The 12,984-nt window shown below is 45.9% G+C and overlaps 1 long non-coding RNA gene across 1 annotated transcript; it reads left to right on the top strand.

Annotated features, from left to right (window-relative positions):
• The first annotated feature begins 3,816 nt into the window (after positions 1-3,816).
• LOC125935189 (uncharacterized) lies at positions 3,817-5,814 on the top strand. Its single transcript, XR_007461621.1, has 3 exons — positions 3,817-4,113; positions 4,727-4,854; positions 5,182-5,814. It is a non-coding gene; the product is annotated as an uncharacterized LOC125935189 (long non-coding RNA).
• Positions 5,815-12,984: the final 7,170 nt, after the last annotated feature.

Raw genomic sequence — 12,984 nt, 5'->3', positions numbered from 1 at the left:
GATCCACCCCAGATTCTCTGCTCACTTTGTCTTGTACTCTTCTGAGGGTTCACCTCCATGAATTATTAATTTGGTATTACCTAAGAGATATTATCTTAGTAGTTCTGCTAATTGTTAATGTGCTTTAGCAACAGGAATCAACATTTCCCTTTTAAATATTTAAGTAACTTCTTTAGCCAATTCCCTAGCATAATCAAGTAAGTCATGTCTGCTGGAAAAACAGAAATACTTTATAAAAGGAAACACTGTAGAAGTAATCAAACCTGTAAGAGTCTTATGTCTGTTGACTTCATGTTTCAATAAGGCAGGGGACTGAATGCCCAAAGGTCAAGATGTATGTTGCAACTGGGGTATAGAAACGACTCCAGTCTACCTTCCGGGGGGCCCTGGCTTGGAGCACAGGCTTAAAGGAACCCTTAGCCAATTGTATCCCTCCTAGAGATATGGTTTTAGATTCTGATTTGTTCCAGAAACTTCTTACCCTATCTCATGAGTTCCTAGGTCCGCCTGGGGGCTTCTACATTCAGAAAACCAGTTGTTAGACTCCCCGTCTAGAAAAAATGTCTGCTTCTCTATCAGGATCTACTGAAGATAGAATTCTAATCTGTATCAATGGTTAGGGGTTTTTTTTGTTTTGTTTTTTCTTTTTCTCTTTGAGGCTAATTTCACAAGAACTTTGTTTAAAACCATCAGTGGCGCTTGTTGGGATGAGCACTGGGTGTGGTAGGTAAGCAATGAATCATGGGAAGCCACCCCTGAAGCCAAGAGCACGTTGTATACACTGTATGTTAGCTAACTTGAAAACAGATTATATTTAAAACATAAATGAATAAGTAAATAAATAATAAAACCGTCAGTAGATATTTTTGCTTCGCACCATATAAATTGGTGGTTGGGTTTATTTTTTAGTTGCAAATACTTTCTTATAAGAAGTTAGAGTCTCTGTAAACACTGCAAAACTTAAAGAACTTTAGCAGTACATAAATAAGTCATTTATATCATGTCTTATGGTAAAACTATGTAACTGAAACTCAGAAAGAAAAAAACAAGCAAAAAAGGCCTCTAAGTTGTCAATCAGAAGTCGTTAAAACCTTCCATAGAACCCAAGAATGGTGTGCATTAACCTTGGGCTTTAATTCGGCTCTGACCCTAATCCTCCTGATTCTGTGATGTACAAGGTCACTGCGGCTGCAAGAAAAGGGAAAGTAAGAAAGACACCATTTGGGGAAACCCATTGCTACTCAAGGCCCCAACAGAAACGGCAGAGGTGGAAACCTGTGGAAAGGAAAAACTAGACCTCCAAAAGCACACCATCCTGGTCCCGTTGACACAGGGACAGACTCACAGATAAAATCAAGACTGGCCGGTTTGGGGCGTGATGTGTCAGGGAGTAACAGGGAAGCATCTTCTATACAGACTGCTTTTTGAAAACCATGAAATGTATAATATTTTGAGTTGTGTTTATGTAAATGAATTCCGTGTAAAAGCGGTCATGTGGGGTTAAAAGTGAACCTCCAAGTTTAACCTAGTACGTGGGGCACAAAAGTGATGCATCTTCCACAGACAAAACCAAAGTCGGATTCCACTTCCACCTGGATTGTTAGATACGTACGAAGGAATTTCTTTACCCCAGGCAAATTCTTACAACTCATTGTCTTTACCCAGAACTCTCAACAAAGCTGGAGAGGGAAAAAGTAAAGACGTGCTCATTCAGGATAAGTCAGTCTTCAGCTGTGATAAAAGGGCTGTCAAGACAGAGGAGAGAAAAGCCATAACACTGAGGGGAGCCTGGGTGGCTTCGTCGGTTGAGCATCCGACTTTGGCTCAGGTCACGATCTCATGGTTCGTAAGTTCGAGCCCCGCGTTTGGGCTCTGTGCTGACAGCTCAGAGAGATGGGCTCCGACAGAGAGGCTTCACTTACTAGCATATTCTCTAAACTCACCTTTGATTGTTCTTTTTATCAATTCTCTCCAGGCTCAAAATTGTTCTTAATAGATGCCCAATCTAGTCTTTCTTTCTTCAAACCTGCACCCGATTGATTTATAAATCAGGTAAAAGATCAATCTTGGGAGCACCTGGGTGGCTCAGCCGGTTAAGTGTCAGACTCTCGGTTTCGGCTCAGGTCATGGTCTCAGGTCCCAGGGATCAAGCCCTGGGTCAGGTTCTGCACTGAGCATGGAACCTGCTTGGGATTCTCTCTCTCTCCCTCTGCCCCTCTTCTGCATAGCTCTCTATCTATAAAAAAAAAAAAAAAAGAAAAGAAAAAATTAAGGAGAAATTTTGTAGTTCCATCAGTGGACGTAGATCTAGGACACATTCTTCCCTGAAAATGGGCATTCGCACTCAGAACACAGGTGGAAAAATTTTGAGGAAAAACCACATTGAGATTTACAGCTCTCTCCCAACCAGGCTTAGAATTTAGGGCTATGACTTTATTTCATTATGTTGCAACATTGACACCTTTTTTCCTCCCAAGCCCTGAAATACAGGTATCATAATCTTCTCACCTGCAAATAGATCTGGAATGAAAGAATTAATGAGAATTCATTAAGAGTAAGGACAACGGGAGTAAATAAATCACCAGGCAAAATTGTAACTACAAGGTCCTCCTCTGGCCGGTTTGCTTTATCTCGCTGACATAAGCCATGCCATTTTGACTTCTCTCCCATGTCCCTGAGATTCCCCCCATCTTTGGATGCTCCCATGGATTTAGGATAAATATTAGTTTCCACCCAGGAAGCATATCCCTACCAGACTGAAACGGTTAAAAACAGGCTTGTTTTCTCCAAGTTCTCTCATCCCAGCCTGGCTAGATGGCAATGTCCAGTGGGGTTGTAGGAAACAGACTGATCAGCTGCCTCCATCAGCCTGGTCCCTCAACCCTCTTGTCCCATCAGCAATTAATCACCCCCGTGTGGGACTGTTACAGGAGCTGAAATAGAGCTTTGTTGTGTTCAGCATGGGAATTTGGGGGTTATCTATTGCAATACTAACATAACCTTACCTAACAGATTTGCATTTGAATCCTAACTCTTCGGTTTACACTGTTTGATGCGCCATTAAATGACGAAGCCTCACTGAGCAGACAGGAGAAGATTCCCAGGGGAGACATTGGGAATCCAGGCGGGAGGTCATCCCAGCTTTCTGGAATTACATCTAGTCTCGCAGGATACTTGAAGCTCTAAACATGTGTTTTTTGATCTCATTTTTGGTCATAATCAAGAAACAATGGAATCTCTGCAATCACAACTCCATTTTCTCCTTTTATCTTGCTGCATCCTGAGCAGTAAAAGGGGAATCTGAGGGCGAGGTTTGAAAGCAGAAAGCTGGGATTCATAAATTCACTACTAACAAGAAACGAATTGTGGCCAAAATGATAGGGAGTCACACAGTTTCCGATTCACAGGGCGCACCTGCATCTGAGAAGCGTATTTCTATCCCGGATGCACATAGATTGCTTTTGTGAATGTCACATGGCACAGCTTCTGAAGATGGAATCAGAAAACAAATTCAGAAAAAAAAAAAAAAGATTTCGGAAACATCTCTGTTTTTCTGGAGTTCTTCCGGGAGTAAATTAAAGCGTCAAGCTTTTATGATTTCGATCTGTTATTACAATTCATTTATACAGGTAATTCGCCTTCATTAAATGACACCCACAGGACAGGCCACGTTCTTAGAGAAGCATCAACGCTGACATCCCTGCTACCCTGTGAGCACGTGTTCTTGGCTTGGGAAGAGACCCGCCCACCGCCCCGCCCCCTGTCCCCATGCGGGCGCAGAAGGGGCTGGGCAGTTCGGCGGAGAAACGCGTCAGGTGCAGGGGGCCTGTGGCTCCAGGGGTTTCTGGTGGGGCGGGGTTTCCACCCTCTGCGGGCTGCACACCTAACCCCAGAAGGTCAGGGACTGAAAGCCAATCACAGAAGGCCCAGGAGCCTTGGTGGGAGAAAGAAACGAACAGCGATCAGTTCGTTGGAGATGGAATCCAACGATCAGTTCGTTAACATTAAGCGGCGGCCTGTCACGCCCCTCATGGCATGCTGCTTCTGCCTTGGTCCCGTTCCAGCTTCCACAATACGGGCTTCGGGACCTGCCCTCGACTGTGACGCCCTGAGGTAGCCCAGACTCCAACCCCGTGGAGTCATTCTTTACCTTCTTAATTTTCTCAGACCCTGTGTGCAACCAGTTACCCAATCCTGTCCACATCACCTCCCAGATATATCCTGAACTGACCCCTTCTCATTCCCAGCCCCCCGATCAACGCTCCCACGTCCCAACTAGTCTGGTCCGAGGCACCAGCACCTCTTGCCTGGATTATTGCAATGGCCTTTTAGGAATTGCTGGGGTCTGTGCCTCAGGCCTACCTTCCTAGAGTCGATTCTCCACAAAACCAGGAGCCTTTAAATTTAAGGAAATATCTCTCCTCTGACCAGCCTCCTACATTGGGTTCTATCTCAGTCAGGGTAAAGACAAAGTCCTTAAAAAGGGCTCCAAAGCCCTGTCCCGGGGGGAGGCCTGAATCTTGGGGATCTCTCCTCCTGCTGCCCTCCCTCCTGATAGTTCCACTCACCTCCTCTGCTGTCCACAGCACCCTCCGGACCCCCAGCTTGCAATCCCGGCCTGGCTGCCATCTGTGCCCAGAATGTTCTTTCCCGCATCAGCCACACCCTGTTCCCACCCGTCCTTTAACCCTCTCTATCCACGCACTGTGCTTTATCTTTCCTTTAGGGCCAAACGCTTTACGTGGTAGCTATTGAAGGCTTTCACAGTTGGCTCTTTGCAGGCTCATGAGGCTGTGGTCCACAGACCCGTGTTTTACCCGCAAGAGGAGGGCGATCCCTGCTCTATGCTGTCAGGTGAGTAGCAGCAATTTGAAAGTAGCCCACTTACATCCTATAACAACAGTTTGCATATTTCCCTTAGGTTGTGTTCTTGCTTGTTTTGTTTCGCAGGCAGGTGAGGAGAGGGGACAGGAGTGAGACTGTCCTCTCTCTGTCTCCTATGAAAAATGGCATGTCAGTCTCCTGGAAAGCTTTATGAAGTTTGAAATATTAGGTGTGATATGCTTGGGCTGTCGGTTTGGGTTTTTTGTTTGTCTTTTTTTTTTTTTTTTTTTTTTTTTTTTCTTTTCTGTCACTGCATAGTGGTGATGGTTGTTTTGCTTTGCTTTTAATTTAATTTAGTCAGCCGCCAGGTGACATTCATCAGGCACGGCGGGACCGAAGTGAGACAGTGGGGGTGCCCGGGCCACCAACATGCTGAAAGGCCACGTTGCTGGCCTGCTTCCCACACAAAAGCTGTGCCGTGGATGATCAATAACATCCTGATTGGGGAGGAAGTTCTGGCATCGAGCCTCCCGAGGAAGGAGGAGGCGGACACAGAGCAAATGATGATTCTTCCCTGATAGAATTCTCCACGAGTAAATCTTCCTTCCCATTTATTAGCCAACCGTCTGTGACAGGTGGGTCAGGAGGGAGAGGAGAGATGTGTGATTAAATTCTGCTTTTCTGGCAACATCGAATCATTACATTGTTACATTATTAAAGCCGAACTCGCTCCAGGAGGCTCCTCCTTTAAAATGTATACACCGTTAGTACATTCGCGTGAATTATTCATCAGGAGCTTTATGAAATACTTTGGGCCGAATGGAATTGAGCTAGAAGGTAAGGCGAGAGAGAGAGAGACAGAGACTCAAGCCCAAAAGCCAGTGGGTGGAGGCCCCCCAAACCCAAAGAGCCGAGCAGAGGGGGCGCTGCCCCGCCTTGGAACAGACGAACGACTTAGATCCCAGAAACGGTGGCTTTGTCCAAGAGCGGCGGCCCAGGGGGTTTTCCCTGCTACCTCTCAGTGTTACCTTCAGAGTGTAGACACCTCAGCCCTCGGTGACCCCGTTGATGAGTGCTCCCAGCGGCCATCTCCCTCCTGTTGGCACCACAGGGAGTGAAAATCAAACCGACTCTACCCACTGGGCCCGTGCGGAAACTCGGGTGGGCGTCGAGCCTCCCGCCTGATTGTTGCCCCCGGGGTCGCCCCCACGGGGCTCCTGCGCGATGTGTGTCTGACACGGGGACACCGCGTTCCCGGGGCGCGCCAGCACGCGGTGGCCTCGCTCAGCTGCCAGAGGAGTGAAGGGGGCAAGGAATGTGACCACGGAGAGCTCAGGCCTTCCTCCCAAGGTCACCGTGTCCAGACAGCCCCAAGGGGAAAGCGTTGAGAAGCAGCGTCACCACGTTCAAGCCCTGTGAATATTCACCCTGAAGAATAAAGACGAGTTGCTATTGTTACTGCTTCTCTAAAGACAGATGGATGGGGCGCCTGGGTGGCTCGGTGGGTTGAGCGTCGGACTTCGGCTCAGTTCACGATCTCGCGGTCCGTGAGTTCGAGCCCCGCGTCGGGCTCCGTGCTGACCGCTCAGAGCCTGGAGCCTGTTTCAGATTCTGTGTCTCCCTCTCTCTCTGCCCCTCCCCTGTTCATGCTCTGTCTCTCTCTGTCTCAAAAATAAATAAACGTTAAAAAAAAAATTAAAAAAAAATAAAGGCAGATGGATGACCTTTGACTTCTGGACATAGAGATTAAGCACTTTGCCTGTTAAAAAGTAGAGTTTTTAACTTAAAACCAATCTAAAAAGGGGAGCCTGGTGGCTCAGTCAGTTGAGCGTCTGACTCTTGGTTTCGACTCAGGTCGTGATCTCAGGGTTTCGTGGGTTTCAGCCCCGCATCCGGCTTTGCACTGGCATTGCGGAGCCTGCTTGGGACTCTCTGTCTCTCTCTGTCTCCCTCTCTGTCCAACCCCCATTTGCACTGTCACTGTCCCTCTCAAATAAATAAACTAAAAAAAAAAAAAAAATCTAAAAAAATGTGATGTGTAATACATAAGACCTCTGGGGTGTGTTACTAAAAGGTATGATTTGTTGCCTCCCTTTCGGGCTCCAAGAATGTGCTAACATACTCCCTAATACCTAATTATTATTATTATTATTATTGCATAAAGAACAAAAAACCTTCAATCATTTTTTTTTTTTTCAGAAAAGAATGCTGTCACCATATTGTTTAAAAAGTGCTTGCTTACTCGAGTAGAGATATATGGATTTCTGTTTCAAATGAAAGTGAATGGAGGGGCGCCTGGGTGGCTTAGTCGGTTAGAGCCTGGAGCCTGCTTCGGATTCCGTGTCTCCCTCTCTCTCTGGCCCTCCCTCACTCATGCTGTGTCTCTCCCTGTCTCTCAAAAATGAATAAACGTTAAACAAATAATAAGAGGAAGAAAGTGAATGGAAACGTTAACTATTACAAACAAACGACGCCCTCGGCTCTAAAGATTTGTCCATCCCCACTGTTCTTCAGGGGTTCCCAGACTGACCTAATTTCCAGTAATTTCTGGGGCAAAACATTTCCAAAAAGTTCTGGGGGTTTTCTCTATGGGGAAACAGCAGACTCACACACTTACAGCTCAGCACGTTCCTCTGGGGGACATCTACTGCCCTGCCCGAACCTTTGTTTCTCTCCTGGAAGGCAAGTCTTACAGCATTGGTATCAGTCTTCTCTGTCTACAAATGGCAGCCACTAATTTTAATCACGGTTTGACAGGTGGCTTTTTGCAATTCAGACCTGCCCGTCTCTGGTTCCCCTGCTCTGAGAACTTCATTACCATCATGCCCCAGCACACTCTGCCTTACACAGTATTTTACCTTTCATAGGAAAAAGTACCCCTTCAACACAGCCTTATTTGCCTGGTTTATTGGCCTGACTTCTGCTCGGGAGGCTTTGCACTCTGGCAATTTTCCAGGCTCGAAACGCATCCTGCTTCATCCATAGGAATGAATCTCCAAAGGACTGGTCCTGCCCCAGGAGGGAGCAGCCTGGGGGTAACGGAAAAGTACGGGAAATCTCAGCTTTCCAGGACGCAGGTCAGACTAGCCAGTTCCAAAGTTAGTAATTTTACAAGGACGGAATAAAGGATATACACGCTCCACTCCCACCCCCACCCCCCACAATTGGTCACAAAGACAAGCAGGCTTCCCTAAGTCACCCCCAAAACCACATGATTTCAGGCTGGACAAGACACCTAGAGACAAGGCCAGCTTTGCTCCTGGTTGATTTGATGGGTGCTGGGAAGGCCACTGTAGAGACACAACTAGGTGCCTAGCCAGTGTCTTTCTACACTTTTCCCATGGTCACAGGGCCCTGAATTTGTTTGGGGCAATGGTGTACTCAGCTAAAAGATTCCAAAGAATCTAGCCTTCCTTGATTTTAATTTCTAGCCAATGATTTATTTTGGGAAAATATGAAAATACACTAAAAATGGGCACATATGTTTAAAGCCTTTTTATACTTCCTCTCTTCCTCTCTGCTTGGAACGCAGTGAGATGGCTAGAGCTCCAACAGCCACATCGGACCCCGAGGTAAACTTGAGAATGTCAGCCTCTGGCTTAGAATGTCAAACAGAAAGATGGACAGATTTTGGTTCCCTTTAGCCTAGAAGTTAGCAAAACAGTTTTGGAGTTTCTACTTTTATAATTTTCTTAAGTGTTTATTTATTTATTTATTTATTTATTTATTTTTGAGAGAGAGAGACAGACAGACAGAAGGAGTGCAAGTTGGGGAGAGGCAGAGAGAGAGGGAGACACAGAATCCGAAACAGGCTCCAGGCTCTGAGCTGTCGGCACAGAGCCCGACTCGGGGCTCGAACGCACCAACTTCGAGATCATGACCTGAGGTGAAGCCAGATGCTTAACCGACTGAGCTCCCCCAGGCGCCCCTCCACCATTTTAATCATGTTCAACCCTGGCAAGCTCACTGGCCAGTCCGCATAGTTGGTTTCTGGCCTCCTCTCTCACCTGTTTAATCCAAGCCTCGAGCCTCCTACAGTCACCTCATCCACGGCATTTTAAGGGGATTGACAATCCTTTTGTGTAAGAGTCTGTTGATGTGCTACACAAACAGCTTTCACGTCAACAACTGCTAGAGACTTAAGGCACAAGCCCTTTTGGTTCTTCTTACGCTGTTCCTACGAGAGGCACATCCGAAAGCCAAATCCACATATTAGTCTCCAGAGGAAACTATTTTTCCAAAGCTGCATTCCAACTAGGGAAGGATATCTATCCCCTTCCAGCCTCCTGAAGACGTTTTGCCCCTAATAAAGGGTGGGGGAAAGAGTCAACTGGGATCAGGGCTTCAAGGAAGGAAATGGAGAACACTTCAGTCAGTGAAGGGAGTCGGGAAAGCTGAACCGTAGAGAGACACTTGTGAAGGTCACAGCCCTGAGACACAGGCCGACGGAAGCTGATGCTGAATCACAGATCATAGCACGCCCTCCCCTCCCCCACGCCTTCGCTCCACACGAACAGGGCTCCAGCCTAATAGTAGTCCTACAACACTCGGTCCAGCAGAAATTGCATTCTTTTCATGCCGCCGTGGAATATTCACCAAGACAGACCACCTTCTGGGCCACGCCACACCCAAGGACAAAATGAAAGGAGCAGAATACATACACAGTCTGCTCTCAGGCCACAGTGGCATTAAACTAAAGGAAAAAAATCAGTAACAGAAAGGCAGCTGGATAACCCTTCAAACGTTTGGAAATTCAACAGCACACTTCCAAGTAAGGCAAAGTCGAAGAAGAAGAAGGTGCAGGAGAAGAAGAAGGGGCAGGAGAAATTTTTAAAGTATTTTGAATTTAATGAGAAGGAAAAGATAGCATTAAAATTTGTGGGCTGCAGGGAAAGCGGTTCGCAAGAGGGCAATATATAGCACTACGTGCACGTGTTACAAAAGAAGAAAGAGCTAAGCTTGCACTTTAGGAGACTAGAGGAAAGAGACCAAGAGAATCAGAAAAGAAATTATTAAAAAAAAAAAAGAGTAGAAATTCACATGCAATTGAAAACAGGAAAACCATGAAGAAACCAAAAAACCCCAAAAGTTAGTTTTTGAAAAGGTCAATTAAATGAATAAACCTCTAGCCAGTCCAATGGTGAATTAAGGCAAGACACAAATGACCAGTTTCTGAAATGAGACAGAGGTCATTAATACTGATCTCATGGATTAAAGAATAATAAAAGAGTACTATGAATAACTGTATGCCAACAAATTTGATATTTTTTTAAATTTTTTTTAAACGTTTATTCATTTTTGAGACAGAGAGAGACAGAGCATGAATGGGGGAAGGTCAGAGAGAGAGGGAGACACAGAATCCGAAACAGGCTCCAGGCTCCGAGCTGTCAGCACAGAGCGCTACGCGGGGCTCGAACTCATGGACCGCGAGATCATGACCTGAGCAGAAGTCGGACACCCAACCGACTGAGCCACCCAGGCGCCCCAACAAATTTGATATTTTAGACTAAATGAACCAAATTCTTGAAAAGCATAAACTGCCAAAACGTAAACAACAAAAAATAGATAACCTGAGTGGCCCATACTTATTCAAGACATTGAACCCATAATTAATAACATTTTAAAACAGAGACCGCTGGGCTCAAATGGCCTAACTGGTGGATTCTACCAAACATTTAAGAAAAAAATGATACCTATTCTCCACATTTTCTTATAGATTATCCTGGTCCCAAAAACCAGATAAAGACATGACAGAAAGGAAACTAGGAAAGGAAACTGATACCTTTTCTGAACACAGATGCAAAAATCCTCAACACAATATTACCCATTTGAACCCCACATTTTTTAAATGTTTTTTTTTAAATTTTTTTAATGTTTATTTACTTTGGAGAGAAAGAGAGACAGAGAGAGAGAGAGACAGAGAGTGAGCAGGGGAGGGGCAGAGAGTGGGATTTATTCCAGGTATGAAAGGCTGGCTAAACGTTAAAAAAATCAATCAGTGTAACCAACCACATCAACAGGATAAAGAATAAAAATCATCAGATCATAGGGCACCTGGGTGGCTCAGTTGGTTAAGTGTCTGATTTCGGCTCAGGTCGTGATCTCGGGGTTCGTGAGTTCGAGCCCTGCATTGGGCTGTTTGCTCTCAGCAGAGAGCCCACTTCAGATCTTCCGCCCCCTCTCTCTCTGCTCCCCGCCCCTCTGTCTCATACATAAACCTTAAAAATATCATCTGATCATATAAATTGATGCAGGAAAAGCATTTGACTAAATACAACATCTAATCATACTAAAAACCCTCAGAAAACCAGGAATAGTTGGGAACTTCCTCAACTTGATACATATCTTTTTTAATGTTTATTTATTTTTGAGAGAGAGAGAGAGAGCAGGGGAGGGGCAGAGAGAGAGAGGGAGACAGAATCCGAAGCAGGCTCCAGGCTCTGAGCTGTCAGCACAGAGCCCGAACCGTGAGATCATGACCTGAGCTGAAGTCTGACGCTTAACCAACTGAGCCACCCAGGCGGCCCATCAACCTGATAAACAACACATATAAAATACCTGAAAAATGAAGATTTTAAAGCTCTTACAGGGAGTCCTTGAACAGCTTCCCCCAAGAGGAATACCCAGGAAAAGATAGATAAAAGAGGCTAATTAAAGCCAAGTAGAAATAAAGCTGATGGGTGCCTGAACTGGGAGGACCAGGGGATTTCAGTAGTTTGAGTCCCTAAGAACCACACGTGGCTAGAAAGTGGCAGAAACTGAAGCCATCTTTGGCTCATACAATTAGAGCTTTCTTATCTACAGGATGGGGAGATGAAGTTTTAGTTAACAGGACCAAAGCCTAGAAGAGGCGTATACATGATCACTAAAAAAAACAACACAAAACAGAACAAACACAAGAGCAAATAACCTATTGCCATCAATTTTCAGGCGCAGTTTGTGGAAAGACAGGTCCCACGCATTCCACCACGTTAGATGTCAGGATTGTGTGACATCAGATCTGCTTACCTGGAGAGTGTCTACACCCACCACGAACACTGCATTCAGTGCGTGCACACCGACCTCAGGGAGGTCCCATATTTGACGTGCATGACTAGGACTCATTACGGACGTTACACATTAAAGGAGGCAAAACTTTATGCAGCGTGTTAGTTGTAGAAGGACCGAGAGTCCCTGCACACCCAAACTTACGTCAGCATCAGAATGACCTATTGGGCTGGTCAAACCATGGATTGTGGGTTCCCACCCCAAGATTCCCGAGTCAGCAGATGGGGCTGGAGAATTTGCATTTCTGACGAGTTCCAGGTGAGGATGAGTAATCCCAGAGCCCTAATCATCACTGTTTTGTGTGTGTGTGTTTGTGTGTTTTATGTTTATTTTTTTGAGAGCGCGAGCGCACGTGCACGAGCAGGGGAGGGGCGGAGAGAGAAGGAGACAGAGGATCCCAAGCAGGCTCTGAGCTGACAGCACAGAGCCCAGGGTGGGGCTCGAACTCACTCAGATCTTGACCTGAGCTGAAGCCAGAGGCTTACCCGACTGAGCCACCCAGGCACCTGCCACGGTTTTTGACTAAAGGCCGAGAGGGAGCTTCAAAGAGAACACCTTGCCAGCCCCAGAGAGGGTACCCTGTTGAAAGCACAGGAAGCCAAAGTGCCTGGTGCCAAATCGTTTACCATTTGATATATTTCAAGTGCCTCCTTATCTCCTTCACTGGATTCTAACAGACTTGAAGTACTTGGTATTTGGCCCGTTGGCTCGAGAAGTAAACGATTCAGAGTTCCAAGAGGCGAAGCCAGTTTGGCGCTGAAAATAACGACAACGAGGGCTTCCGGCCACAGGCAATTCTGAGGTTACTTGCAATGTCTGTTGAGGTTTGGGCCCCATTTGCCGCGGGAGATTACAATGTTTCAATCACACTACGGTTCCCATTATTTGTCTTCATCGCCCTCCAAGCTGGACTTTTTCTGATCTGTAGAACAGAGAGCTAGTAAACTGGCGTGATTTGCAGCCATCACATTTATGCTGATTTTTTTACACAACAGAAAACTAAGGCAAGAGAACTAAAGGACTCATTCGGGAAGCTGAGGTTACTCTTTAGCCAGAGAGAAAACATTTGTTAGGTGACTTTACGCAGTCGGCCGACTTCAACGAAAGAACATG

This window comes from Panthera uncia (assembly GCF_023721935.1).
Source record: "Panthera uncia isolate 11264 chromosome A1 unlocalized genomic scaffold, Puncia_PCG_1.0 HiC_scaffold_17, whole genome shotgun sequence".
NCBI classification, from domain to species: domain Eukaryota; kingdom Metazoa; phylum Chordata; class Mammalia; order Carnivora; family Felidae; genus Panthera; species Panthera uncia.
The sequence above is the reverse complement of the archived record's forward strand: the minus strand, read 5'-3'. Positions and strand labels throughout refer to the sequence as shown.